The sequence below is a fragment of the Narcine bancroftii genome, chromosome 6, assembly GCF_036971445.1.
Source record: "Narcine bancroftii isolate sNarBan1 chromosome 6, sNarBan1.hap1, whole genome shotgun sequence".
NCBI lineage: Eukaryota > Metazoa > Chordata > Chondrichthyes > Torpediniformes > Narcinidae > Narcine > Narcine bancroftii.
In genome coordinates, this window is record NC_091474.1 from 4710647 (window position 1) to 4724100 (window position 13454).

The 13454-nt window shown below is 41.9% G+C and overlaps 1 protein-coding gene across 2 annotated transcripts in view; it reads right to left on the reverse strand.

Annotated features, from left to right (window-relative positions):
- LOC138735620 (fibronectin type III domain-containing protein 11-like) overlaps positions 1-13454 on the reverse strand; it is a 96842-nt gene that overhangs the window by 3297 nt on the left and 80091 nt on the right. The window contains exon 1 of one of the 2 annotated variants that reach the window (XM_069883691.1): positions 13362-13431. The exons of the other annotated variant lie outside the window; for it this stretch is intronic. The gene's annotated coding sequence lies outside the window, so the exon portion shown is untranslated. Of the gene's footprint in view, positions 1-13361; positions 13432-13454 lie in introns of those variants that run through there. 2 annotated transcript variants of the gene reach the window in all.

The following is a 13454-nucleotide window of genomic DNA, read 5'->3' on the forward strand; positions in this document are numbered from 1 at the left end:
ATTTAACATATCTTTCTTTTCTTTCTTTGGCTTGGCTTCGCGGACGAAGATTTATGGAGGGGGTAAAAAGTCCACGTCAGCTGCAGGCTCGTTTGTGGCTGACCAGTCCGATGCGGGACAGGCAGACACGATTGCAGCGGTTGCAAGGGAAAATTGGTTGGTTGGGGTTGGGTGTTGGGTTTTTCCTCCTTTGCCTTTTGTCAGTGAGGTGGGCTCTGCGGTCTTCTTCAAAGGAGGCTGCTGCCCGCCAAACTGTGAGGCGCCAAGATGCACGGTTTGAGGCGTTATCAGCCCACTGGCGGTGGTCAATGTGGCAGGCACCAAGAGATTTCTTTAGGCAGTCCTTGTACCTTTTCTTTGGTGCACCTCTGTCAAGGTGGCCAGTGGAGAGCTCGCCATATAATACGATCTTGGGAAGGCGATGGTCCTCCATACTGGAGAGGTGACCCATCCAGCGCAGCTGGATCTTCAGCAGCGTGGACTCGATGCTGTCGACCTCTGCCCTCTCGAGTACCTCGACGTTAGGGGTGTGAGCGCTCCAATGGATGTTGAGGATGGAGCGGAGACAACGCTGGTGGAAGCGTTCTAGGAGCCGTAGGTGGTGCCGGTAGAGGACCCATGATTCGGAGCCTAACAGGAGTGTGGATATGACAACAGCTCTGTATACGCTTATCTTTAACATATAACCACTTAACATAAAACATAAACATAACAATTTACAGCACGGAAACAGGCCATTAGGCCCTTCTAGTCCGCACCGAACCAAACACCCCTCTCTAGTCCCACCTCCCTGCACAATGCCCATAACCCTCCATCTTCTTCTCATCCATATACCTGTCCAACCTTTTCTTAAATAATACAATTGACTCCGCCGCCACTATTTCTCCCGGAAGCTCATTCCACATGTCTACCACTCTCTGAGTAAAGAAGTTCCCCCTCATGTTACCTCTAAACCTCTGCCCCTTAATTCTTAACTCGTGTCCTCTTGTTTTAATCTTTCCTCCTCTTAACGGAAATAGTCTATCCACATCCACTCTGTCTATCCCTTTCATAATCTTAAATACTTCTATCAAATCCCCTCTCAACCTTCTACGCTCCAAAGAATAAAGACCTAATCTGTCCAATCTCTCCCTATACTCTAGATGCTTAAACCCAGGTAACATTCTGGTAAACCTTCTCTGCACTCTCTCCACTCTGTTTATATCCTTCCTATAATTAGGCGACCAGAACTGCACACAGAACTCCAAATTAGGCCGCACCAACGTCTTATACAGTCTCAACATCACCTCCCAACTCCTATATTCCATGCAATGATTGATAAAGGCCAGCATACTAAAAGCCTTCTTCACCACCCTATTCACACGAGTTTCTACCTTCAGGGAACGATGTACCGTTACTCCTAAATCTTTCTGCTCTTCTGTATTCATCAATGCTCTCCCATTTACCATGTATGTCCTGTTCTGATTCTTCTTACCAAAATGAAGCACCTCACACTTATCAGCATTAAATTCCATCTGCCATTTTTCAGCCCACTTTTCTAAGCAGCCCAAATCCCTCTGCAATCCTTGAAAACCTTCTTCATTATCCACTATTCCACCTATCTTAGTATCGTCTGCATATTTACTAATCCAATTTACCACCCCATCATCTAGATCATTAATGTATATAACGAACAACAATGGGCCCAATACAGATCCTTGAGGCACACCACTGGTCACCGGCCTCCAACCTGACAGACAATTATCCACTACCACTCTCTGGCCTCTCCCTTTCAGCTAATGTTCAATCCATTTGACTATCTCAAAATTTATACCTAAAGACTGCACCTTCTTAACTAACCTTCCATGTGGTACCTTATCGAAGGCCTTACTGAAGTCCATATAGACAACATCCACTGCGCTACCCTCATCCACATTCCTAGTCACCTCTTCAAAAAATTGAATCAGATTGGTCAAACATGACCTTCCTCCCACAAATCCATGTTGAGTGCTCCTGATCAGACCCTGTCTATCCAGATGTTTATAAGTACTATCTCTAAGAATTTTCTCCATTAATTTACCTACCACAGACGTCAAACTTACAGGCCGATAGTTGCCAGGCTTCCTCCTTGAACCCTTTTTAAATAACGGAACCACATGCGCAATGCGCCAATCCTCCGGCACTATCCCCATATCTAATGACATTTGGAAAATTACCGCCAGAGCCTCTGCTATTTCCTCCTTCACTTCTCTCAATGTCCTGGGGAAGATCCTGTCTGGTCCCGGAGACTTATCCACCTTTATATTCTTCAAAAGCCCTAAAACTACATCTTTTGTAATCTCTATATTCCCCATATTTACCCAATTTGCTTTTTTTATCTCACATCTCCCAATATCCTTCTCCTTAGTGAATACTGAAGAAAAGAAACTGTTCAATATCTCCCCCATTTCTCTAGGCTCCACACACAGTTTTCCGCTCTGATTCTCTAAGAGACCAATTTTGTCTCTAGCTTTCCTTTTACCATTAACATATTTGTAGAACTCTTTTGGATTAGTTTTCACCCTGCTTGCCATAGTTTCCTCGTACCTTCTTTTAGCTTTCTCTTAAGATTCCTCTTACATTCAATGTATCTTTCAAACATCCCCTTAACTCCATGCTTCTTATATCTAATGTATGCCTCCCTTTTTCTTCGAACCAAGTTTCCAATATTCCTTGAAAACAACGGCTCTCTCAAACCTTTTGCCCCTCCTTTTAACCTGACAGGAACATAAAGTTTTTGCACTCTCAAAATCTGATCTTTAAAAGACTTCCATCTCTCTACTACACCCTGCCCATAAAACAAATTATCCCAATCCACACCCTGCAAGTCCTTTCGCATCTCCTCAAATCTAGCTTTTCCCCAATCAAAAACCTCAACCCTTGGCCCTGACTTCTCTCTTTCCATAATGACATTGAAGCTGATGGCATTATGATCACTGGACCCGAAGTGCTCGCCAACACTAACCTCCGTCACTTTACCCATCCCATTTGCCAACAGTAGATCTAACACTGCTCCTTCTCTGGTTGGCACCTCTACATATTGTAAAAAACTATCTTGCACACATTTCACAAACTCTAACCCATCCAGTCCTTTCACAGAATGTGTTTAACAATATATATGTGGAAAATTAAAATCTCCCATAATTACAACCCTGTGCTTATCACAAATATCTACTATCTCCCTACAGATTTGCTCCTCTAGGTCTCGGTCCCCTCCGGGTGGTCTAAAATACACCCCTATAAGTGTAACCTCTCCTTTCCTACTCCTCAGTTCCACCCAAATAGCCTCCGTGGATGTGCCCTCTAATCTATCCTTCCTAGGCACCGCTGTAATATTTTCCCTGACAAGCAATGCAACCCCACCTCCTCTTGCCCCTCCGACTCTATCACACCTAAAACAACGAAACCCAGGGATATTCAGCTGCCAATCACATCCCTCCTGCAACCATGTCTCACTAATCGCTACCACATCATACTTCCAAGTATCAATCCACACCTTCAGCTCATCCACCTTTCTTACAGCACAGAACAGGCCAGTTCGGCCCTACTAATCCATGCCGTAACAAATCCCCACCCTCCTAGTCCCACTGACCAGCACCCGGTCCATACCCCTCCAGTCCTCTCCTATCCATGTAACTATCCAGTCTTTCCTTAAATGTAACCAATGATCCCGCCTCGACCACGACTGTCGGAAGCTCATTCCACATCCCTACCACCCTTTGCGTAAAGAAATTTCCCCTCATGTTCCCCTTATAATTTTCCCCCTTCAATCTTGAACCATGCCCTCTAGTTTGAATCTCCCCCACTCTTAATTGAAAAAGCCTATCCACGTTTACTCTGTCTGTCCCTTTTAAAATCTTAAACACCTCTATCAAGTCCCCCCTCAATCTTCTACGCTCCAGAGAAAAAAGCCCCAGTCTGCACAACCTTTCCCTGTAACTCAAACCTTGAAATCCTGTCAACATTCTCATGAACCTTCTCTGCACTCTCTCTATTTTGTTTATATCTTTCCTATAATTTGGTGACCAAAACTGTACACAGTACTCCAAATTTGGCCTCACCAATGCCTTGTACAATTTCATCATAACCTCCCAACTCTTGAATTCAATACTCCGATTTATGAAGGCCAACATTCCAAATGCCTTCTTCACCACACCATCTACCTGAGTATCAGCCTTGAGGGTACTATTTACCATCACTCCTAAATCCCTTTGTTGCTCTGCACATCTCAATAGCCTACCATTTAATGCATATGACCTATTTAGATTTGCCTTTCCAAAATGTAACACCTCACACTTATCTGTATTAAATTCCATCAGCCATTTCTCAGCCCACACCTCCAGCCTTCCTAAATCACCTTTTAATCTACGGTAATCTTCCTCACTGTCCACAACACCACCAATCTTTGTATCATCTGCAAACTTGCTTATCCAATTCTCCACCCCTACTTCCAGATCGTTAATATATATAATAAACAATAGTGGACCCAGGACCGATCCCTGAGGAACTCCACTAGTCACCGGTCTCCAATTGGACAAACAATTTTCTACCACTACTCTCTGACTCCTCCCACCCAACCATTGCTGAATCCATTTCACTACCTCCTTATTTATACCTAATGCTTCCACCTTTTTTCCTAACCTCCTGTGGGGAACTTTGTCAAAAGCTTTACTAAAGTCTAAATAGACAACATCCACAGCTTTCCCTTCATCAACCTTTTTTTGTAACCCCCTCGAAAAACTCAGAGGTTTGTCAAGCATGATCTACCCCTGACAAAACCATGCTGATTACTCCCTAGCAATCCCTGTACCGCCAAATATTTGTAAATACCATCCCTCAGAACACTTTCCATCAACTTGCCCACCACAGACGTCAGACTCACAGGCCAATAACTCCCAGCTTTACATTTAGACCCTTTCTTAAACAACGGAACCACATGCGCCACCCTCCAATCCTTTGGCATTACCCTCGTGGCCAGTGACATCCTAAATATCTCTGTTAATGGCCCCACTATCTGTCCACTAGCCTCCCTGAGTGTCCTTGGGAATATTTTGTCCTGTCCCGGAGATTTATCCACCTTTAACTTTTTCAACACGGCCATCTCTACCTCCTCAGTTATCCTTGTATGCTTCATGACCTCCCCACTATTTTTCTTTACCTCAACTGATTCAATATTTTTTTTCCTAGTGAATACCGAGGCAAAGAAATCATTCAAAATTTCCCCCATTTCCTCTGACTTCTCACTCAGCCTACCCTCACTATCTACAAGGAGTCCAATTTTATCCCTCATTAATCTTTTACTTTTAATGTACTTATAAAAACCCTTTGGATTTATTTTTACTCTGTCTGCCAAAGCCTCTTCGTGCCTTTTTTTTGGCCTTTCTAATTTCTTACTTAAGATTCCTTCTACACTCCTTGTCCTCCTTCAAATTGTCAGCTCTCTGTTCTTTATACCTCTTGTACACCTCCCTTTTTCTCCTAACCAAATTTCCAATATTCCTCGAAAACCAAGCCTCCCTATGACTTCCAGCCTTTCCTTTGATCCTCATTGGGACATAACTACTCTGTACCCTCAAAATTTCTTTTTTGAATATCCTCCATTTTTCATTTACACCCTCACCTGAAAATATCCTGTCCCACTCAATACTCCCCATATCCCTTCTTATTCCTTCGAAATTTTCTCTTCTCCAATCCAGAACCTCAACTTTAGGCCCCTCCTTGCTCTTCCCTAAAACTACCTTAAAGCTAACAGAATTATGATCACTAGACCCAATTGGATCTCCAACATTAATGTCTAATACCTGACCTAGCTTGTTCCCTAACAGGAGATCCAGTATTACACTGTCCCGAGTCAGTTCTTCTACTAATTGATTCAGAAAACAATCTTGAACACATTTAACGAACTCTAGCCCATCCAGCCCTCTAACTGTATGGGTATCCCAATTTACCTAAATAGATAAATCCTGATCAGGTTTGTTAAAAAAGACACTCTGTGGATAATTTGGGCAGATTATTCAGTATAATTCATCTGGTTAAATCTAGAGATAACCCGAGTATAGCTGTACCTTTGGGTGCAGAAAAAGCATTTGATCAGTTGGAGTGGCCACTTCTACTTAAAGCATTAGAAAAGTTTAGAATGGGCTGAATATTTATTGATTTGATAAAAACCCTCTATCATAAACCACGGGCAAAATTTATAACTAATGTTCAGATATCGTTGATGTTTCCTTTGAGTAGATCCAGCAGACAGTGGTGCTCACTGTCTCCAGGTCTTTTTGTTTTAGTGATTAAACCATTAGCAGCAGCTATAAGGAGGGATCTAGACACAAAGAGATTCAGAGTTGACTAGGAAGAGTAAAATCTCTTTGAAGATGATGTGTTGCTGTATTTATCAGATCCTGATGAATCTTTGGCCAAACCACAGACCACACTTGAGAAATATGCAAGAGTTTCTGGTTATAAAATTAATATGGAAAAAATCAAAATTATGCCACTAACAAATTTTGATTACGAAAGATACCAAAAAGGAAGTTGGTTTAAATAGAAACTGGAAGGAATTAAATATTTAGGAATAAGGCTAGAAAATAACAAACATTTTGAACAGACAATTGTCTCCCTTTGCTTGGAAAGATAGAAGAGGTTTACAAAGATGAAAGAACCTGCCTATTACTTTAGCCGGGAGAGTTAACTGTGTGAAAATGGAAGTGATGCCAAGTCTGCGATTACTACTTCCCGTCATTGCCCTATTCCTTTACCTCAGAATTTTTTTAAGAAACTCAATGAACATATAGGAGCTGGGAGGTGATGTTGAGACTGTTCAAGACATTGGTGAGGCCACGTTTGAAACATTGTGTGCAGTTCTGGTCTCCAAATTATAGGAAGGTTATCAATAAGGTAGAGAGGGTACCGAGAAGATCTACTAAAATGTTGCCTGGATTGCAGTATCTAGAATACAGAGAAAGATTGAGTAAACTGGGTCTTCATTCATTGGAGCGTAGAAGGTTGAGGGGGGATTTGATAGAGGTATTTAAAATTATAGACAGAGTAGATGTGAATAGGCTCTTCCCCTTGAAGGTAGGAGAGATTGGAATGAGGGCTCATAAGTTGACAGTTAGGTGGCAAAACTTTAGAAGTAACATGAGAGGAAGCTTCTTCACTCAGAGAGTGGTGGCTGAGTGGAATGACCTTCCAGAAGAGGTGGTTGCAGCAGGGTCAATTTTGTCATTTAAGAGAAGGTTGGATGAGTGCATGGATGTGAGAGGGTTGGAGGGTTATGGGCAGGGAGCAGGTCGGTGGGACTAGTGGAGTTCACTTAAATCGATGTGGGCTAGACGGGCCGAGATGGCCTGTTCTGTTCTGTAATTGTTATATGGTTATATAAGACAGTTTCTTTGGAATAATAAAGTGCCTATGATTGCCATGGAGAAACTGGTGTGGGAATATAAATTGGGGGGGATTGAGATTACCAGATTTTTTTAAAATAATATCTCGCAGCCCCAGCCAGGTTCCTTTCATCCTTTGAAGAAGAAAGCTTCCCCCTCATGGATCCAAATGGGATTGCATACAGTGAGGGAGGGGGTGGCAAAGGATTTTATTTACAAATGGAATGTCAAATTAATAACAAAAAAGATAACCCCATTGAAATGCATATGATTAAAATTTGATATGAAATTAATGAATGTATAAGAAAAAAAGTGGGGATATCACCAAAGGCACCACTGTGCCAGAATGAACTATTGCCCATGAATTTGGGTAATAGAATTCTGAACATTTGGTATGAGAAAGGAATTCGACATATTGAAGGTTGTTACATCATTTGAACAATTAAAACAGAAATATGATTTGTCGAATGGAATCCTTTCACTGTTTCCTTCAATTAAAGTCCTTCTTGTGAGAAAGTTGTGGTCTCACAATGGCCCCGCCCTCAAGTGACGAGGTGGAAGGGTTGCTTCAGCAGGGAAATGCACCTAAATTTATAAGTAGGATGTATTTTGTTCTCCAAGGCAAAAGTGATAAGCTGGGCCTACAAAGTTCGAGAGAAAGGTGAGAGTCAGATCTAGGTGTTGATCTGACTGTTGTTTGGACAGTATGCCATTATTGATCAATACAAGTTATAGATCGGTTCAATACAGTTTTCTACATCAATTATATCTCATGCCACAAAAGTTACCTGAATCGAAATCTGAAATGTGCTTTAGATGTGTTGCTCTACCTGGTCATGTGCAAAGGTAAGACCATTCTGGTTTGATATTGCTGAAACAACAACAGGCATGACCTTTCCATGCGACCCAGAGCTGTACCTTCTGGGTAACCTTGTGGACGTGAGCTACAAACTGACTAAATTTCAAATTTGCTTTGTTAAAATAGCTGTGTACCCATGGAAAAAATTACTTACAACTTAAAGAATAAATATGATGCATTCATTAAGATATGGCAACTGTACTTGGATCATGTTGGGGTCCAATTATGAATTTGACCCTTCAATGCAAGAAATGACGTGATATCCCCGAAAAAGAATTTTGAAAAATGAGAGCTCTGATGGTATGTGAAGTTATATTTTTGTATTTGTGGGAGGGAGGGAGGAGGGAAGAAGTGGGGGGGGGGGGGATGTTTTGTAAACATTTAATATCTATAAAGGTTTAAAGATAGTGTGAATATATTTTTGTAAAATAGACAATAGAAGCTGGAGTAGGCCCTTCGGCCCGTCGAGCCAGCACCGCCATTTTACAGATCATGGCTGATCACTACCATCAGTAATGAAAAATAAAATAGTTTTAAAAAAAAGTTTTGAGAATTTTTTTCCTCTTCTCCATTACTAATACAGAAAGAATAAATCACCTCAAGTTTGTACATTTGATATTAATTCCAAAAGTCTGCACTGTGCTCAAGACAGAAAATGATGTGTCTGAGTAGACACAACATGGAGAATTACAGTGGCAGACAAGATCAGGGTCACTCATACGGATCGAGTGCAGGTCCTCTGCAATCAATCTGCAAGCCAAGCTCTCTTGTTTAGCCGCAGTTGCACTTGCCAAAAAGATTCAAAAACTATTAAAATCTACAGTTATTTTTTAAAATAGTAAAAAAAATAATTAAAAGCAATTAAAAATTCTGATTGAACTAAAAATATATTTTCATCAACCACTGATCCTCTGCAGTAAAACCAATTGAAAAGCAGCTTCTGTGACAGTCTTAACCTACTGCAGGTTGTTTGTGTAAATTCGTTATTGCAACAGGGAGGAAACTGTTGCAACTTTGAACCATTGTTTCAGCATTGCAATGCATTATTTTTAAATGCCAATAGCACGTTAATTCAGAAGCCTGCTGACATTCAAATTAGGAAAATGTCAGCAAACGCACATGCAAATCTGCAAAATCATCCTCATTGAATTAATAAATGCATAGAGAAGAACTTATTTTTGATGGCATAAAAATAGAAAGCACGTTAGGGACTATCTATGGAGAGCGAAAGCGATTTAACATTTTAACTCATTTACCATTGATTTTGGTATTGTTTGAGAGTCAGGCATTGACCAAGACACCAAAAGAAGCACTTGCACTTTAAATTTTTATTTTAGACATACAGCCGGTAACAGGCCATTACAGCCCAAGAGTCCGTGGCACCCAATTAGCCTACACCTCTGGTACATTTCGAAGAGTGGGAAAAAACTGGAGTCCCTGGGGGAAAACCCATGCAGAACGTACAAACTCCTTACAGACAGCATGGGATTCAAACCCCAGTCCCGATTGCTGGCGCTGTGAGGGCTTTACCCTAATCGCTACACCAACCGTGCTTCCCAATATTTGAATCTTTGGCTTCTTAGTTGCAATAAGTCCATTGAGTTTGATTTCTTATTTAAAAAGTGACATATTCGATAATGCAGCCATGTTTCTTACTCAACTTGGGTATTAGCCTATGTTATTCACTACATTAGGACACAAACTCACAACATTTAACTCCGAACTGAAAATGCTATCAGCTGAGACAAATTGGAAATGGGGAAGGAACAAATGCAGCTTGTTGAAGGAGTAGGGAAAGAAAATAAAAGAGATACTGAAGTAAAAGGCAAGAATGATAAAGTAGCTTAGAATAAGGGAAATAAAACACAAATTATGGCTCTTAAGGCAAGGTGTTACATCCAAAAAGAAAATCAGAGTTTTTGGAAGATCTAGTGTCAAAAAGGGTAAGTTGACTTTAGATTTAGTGGAAACACAATTTAAAAATTGCTTGTATTTCCATAGCTGATTCCATGTCATCAAGATATCCCAAAGACAACCATAGTCAATGCAATAATTTGGGTAATAGAATCTTGGCTACCTGGTACCAACATGGTATCAGGTGCATTGAAGATTGTTATGATCAATAGAGACAGTTTATGTATTTTGAAGAACTTAAAAATGAATATAATTTACCTAACAACATATTCTTTTGCAGTCTCCAATGGTCTTTTTTTTTTGTGGTAAAAGTGGGGACCATTAATGGTCCTACCAATGTGCTCAGACATGGAAATTCTAATTTGAAAGGGGAATGAAACCAAATTTATCGCTAATATATATTCTCTGAGCATCAAAGCCCAGAATCTGGACTACATAGATAGATCGAGGGAGAGATGGGAATGGGATTTGGGCATTGTAATCGATCCACAATGCTGGTCAAATCTATGTGTAGATTAGGGGGTCTCTAAAGTGGTTGATATCAGCTGCCATGGGGACAATGGGACTGAGGGGAGGAGGGTCAATTTTAAATAGCATCTCTCATGGACCCCCCCCTCCAGCCCAGCACAGCAGTTGCCACCCCCACCCCCATGAGGCTTTCCTGCCATGAACCTTTGTGCACTGCTGTCATGCTTCCCCCTCATGACCACGCACCAGCCAGCCACGCGTGGCCTGTGGACCCTGGGATGCTGCATTTAACAGGTAAGTGTCCTCCCTTCCCCTTAATTTGTAGCCCCTACAGACCCAAATGGAGGACAAATTAACATACGGCTGGAGATGGCACCAGTCTGTCTGGCCTAAAACTGGACGTCTGCAACACCCCCCCCCCTGTCCAGGCCTGCCCCACCTCCACCCTGCGCCAGGATTCCATGACTGGGGGTCAATGAGGAACCACATAGATCCTGAAGGGGTCAATGGTTTAAAAAGTTTTGAAACCACTAGTGTAGATCGTGCAACTACATTTATATAGACAGATTCATTATAATTTTCTGCACCAATTATATTTCACGCCTCAAAAGATACATAAAAATAAACCAGAATTTTCTGATCGGTGTTTTAGGTGTGGTATAGATGTTGGTACCTTTTTGCATTCTGCCTGGGTTTGCACAAAATTAAGACCCCTTTTGGATCGAATTGGGGGAAATGTTGACAAAAGTTTTGGGGGTGAACCTCCCTCTAGACATGGAATTGTTTCTTCTGGGGAATTTGGCAGTTATAAAAGTTAACCGCTAGAAGTAAATCTAAAGTTATTAAAATTGTGTTGTCAATAGCCAGAAAATATCATGGTAACATGGAAATCCGATTCCCCACTTCACATTGATTATGGCAACATTGAAGTGCAAAGTTTTATTCCCCTTGAGAAGATTACTTACAGTCTTAGGAATAGATAACATTTGTCGAAATTTGGCAACCTTGTTTAGATGACTGAAATGCCCAGAATGTATAATTTGATATTTGTTGATTAGTATACTCCTTAGTAGAAACTTAGAACTTTTAAATGACTCTCAGATGTCAAACCTTGCTCGTGTTTCTTTTTCTTTTCTACTTTCTTTCTTTTACTTTTTTTCTTTTTTTTTTTGCAGTATTTTTAAAAATAAAACCACTGTTGATTCCATTTACAGGCTGTTTAAACCCTGTACGGAGTCGACAGCAGTCAGGCAGGCGACTGGAACCCACAGGAGCACTGTGACTTTGCTTCCCCTCTCCCCAGGTCCGCACAGCTGCAGAGCTCCCATTACCAGCAGCTTCGGCAGCACCAGCACTTTTCATAACTTTATTGATTGAATCACCTGAAGTAACTCGCTTTCACCCTCATAATAATGCCATGGACCTCAATTTTCTTCAGGCTGACTTCCAGGCCAAACATTTTGGCAGTTTCCGCAAAACAGGACGTCAAGCGCTGAAGAGCTGGCTCTGAATGGGCAACTAAAGCGGCATCGTCTGCAAAAAGTAGTTCACGGACAAGTTGCTCTTGTGTCTTGGTCCTCCATCAGCCAGCTCCCCACCATGACTACCAGCCCCCCCACATCTCCATCGGTAACACATAACTCAAAACGGTCAACCAGTTTACCTATCTCAGCTGCACTATTTCATCGGATGCAAGAATCGACAATGAGATAAACAACAGACTCGCCAAGGCAAATAGCGCCTTTGGAAGACTACACAAAAGAGTCTGGAAAAACAACCAACTGAAAAACCTCACAAAGATTAGCGTATACAGAGCCGTTGTCATACCCACACTCCTGTTCGACTCCGAATCATGGGTCCTCTACCAGCATCACCTATGGCTCCTAGAACGCTTCCACCAGCGTTGTCTCCGCTCCATCCTCAACATTCATTGGAGCGATTTCATCCCTAACATCGAAGTACTCGAGATGGCAGAGGCCGACAGCATCGAATCCACGCTGCTGAAGATCCAACTGTGCTGGGTAGGTCACGTCTCCAGAATGGAGGACCATCGCCTTCCCAAGATTGTGTTATATGGCCACTGGCCACCGTGACAGAGGTGCACCAAAGAAGAGGTACAAAGACTGCCTAAAGAAATCTCTTGGTGCCTGCCACATTGACCACCGCCAGTGGGCTGATATCGCCTCAAACCGTGCATCTTGGCGCCTCACAGTTCGGCGGGCAGCAACCTCCTTTGAAGAAGACTGCAGAGCCCACCTCACTGACAAAAGACAAAGGAGGAAAAACCCAACACCCAACCCCAACCCACCAATTTTCCCTTTCAACCGCTGCAACCGTGTCTTCCTGTCCCGCATCGGACTTGTCAGCCACAAAGGAGCCCGCAGCTGATGTGGACATTACCCCTCCATAAATCTTCGTCCGCGAAGCCAAGCCAAAGAAAGAATGCCATGGAGAGCAGACAGAATTTTGGTTTCATTGAAAGACAGGACTTCCTAAAGTAACAATTCCTTCACACAACATTGGACAGTCAGACTAAATGTTGTGAGCTCAAGCTCCAAGAATAGGATTTGTACCCATAACTTCTGGCCCAAAGTCAAGACTAGTAATCAGTATTACACCTCACAGATGAGGAATTGCAAAGCAGTAGCATATCGATTTCAGAATTTGCACAAGTTCCCTTCAATGGCAATATCCATCAAAACATAATTCATTTAACTTACTTCAAACCACTTTTGTGTGATTTCCACCCATTTGAAAACCTGCTCTATATTTTGAGCTTTTTATATGAAGTACTGCCCTGGTAACCATTGTGA